Below are 750 nucleotides of genomic sequence, written 5' to 3' on the forward strand. Positions count from 1 at the left end.
TTTCGTGTGATATGAGGAAGTAATTTCTGCAAAAAAATTATCTACTTCACGTTACATCCATTCCAATGTCTCTATCGACTGGACTAGAGAGCCAGTGGAGAGGATGAGCGTCCATTTCTGAGCTCGCGTGTTCAAAATGCGCTCCGTTACTTAATACGCATTATCTCCATAAGTAAGGCACGAAAATTGATAATTTTTTTTTTAAATCGATATACCGAAACGAGCTAAACATGAATTTTGTAATAAAAGCCACAAATTTTCCAAAACTGAAAAGTTAATAAAGTTTTTTAAAAAAATGTTACTTTTTGTTTAAAAAAAGTATTAATATTCCAAAAAGAGCAAAAGTACACGTCCAACTGTGATATAAATGTAAATATATCTATTTTGTATTAAAACCTCATGAAATATCTTTATTTGTTCGTACTAAATGAATGTTCTCTTAAATACTACAATTTTTTTGGCCCTTCAACTATATTGTTTATAAAGTTTATGATGTTTTAATGAACAATATGCATTATTGCCAAACGTGGTAAACTATACTTTTTTTAAACAAAAAGTAACATTTTTTTAAAAAACTTTATTAACTTTTCAGTTTTGGAAAATTTGTGGCTTTTATTACAAAATTCATGTTTAGCTCGTTTCGGTATATCGATTTAAAAAAAAATTATCAATTTTCGTGCCTTACTTATGGAGATAATGCGTATTAAGTAACGGAGCGCATTTTGAACACGCGAGCTCAGAAATTGGACG

This window comes from Wasmannia auropunctata, unplaced genomic scaffold, assembly GCF_000956235.1.
Source record: "Wasmannia auropunctata unplaced genomic scaffold, wasmannia.A_1.0 LD336076.1, whole genome shotgun sequence".
In the NCBI taxonomy this organism is placed as follows: domain Eukaryota; kingdom Metazoa; phylum Arthropoda; class Insecta; order Hymenoptera; family Formicidae; genus Wasmannia; species Wasmannia auropunctata.